Here is a 324-nt window from a genome sequence, read left to right as displayed (position 1 = left end):
GCCGGCACAGCCCTGGGGCTGGGACCAGCACCAGAACCAGCCTGCCCCAGTATAACCCGAGGGCTGGGACCAGCATGGGGACCAGGCTGGCCCAGTACAGCCCTGGGACTGGCACCAGGCTGGCCCAGTATAGCCCTGGGACTGAGACCCTCACCAGGACCAGTCTGGTCCAGTGTAGCTCTGGGACTGGGTCGAGTCTGAACCAGTATAGCGCTGCGACTGGGACCAGTCTGTCCCAGTATACACCTCGGAACGAGATAAGCCAAAACCATTACAGCGCCGCGACCGGGACCAGCGCTGTCTCCGTGCCTCGCCCCAGGCCCC

General features: G+C 64.8%; 1 protein-coding gene across 1 annotated transcript in view; it reads left to right on the top strand.

The window, feature by feature from the left end:
* Positions 1-324, top strand: part of RELB (v-rel avian reticuloendotheliosis viral oncogene homolog B) — a gene marked incomplete at its 5' end in the record, with an annotated part of 14921 nt that overhangs the window by 13199 nt on the left and 1398 nt on the right. The gene's annotated exons all lie outside the window — the stretch shown is intronic.

The sequence above is a fragment of the Charadrius vociferus genome, unplaced genomic scaffold, assembly GCF_000708025.1.
Source record: "Charadrius vociferus isolate BGI_N301 unplaced genomic scaffold, ASM70802v2 scaffold2573, whole genome shotgun sequence".
NCBI classification, from domain to species: Eukaryota; Metazoa; Chordata; class Aves; order Charadriiformes; family Charadriidae; genus Charadrius; species Charadrius vociferus.
This window is presented reverse-complemented; position numbering and strand designations above follow the sequence as displayed.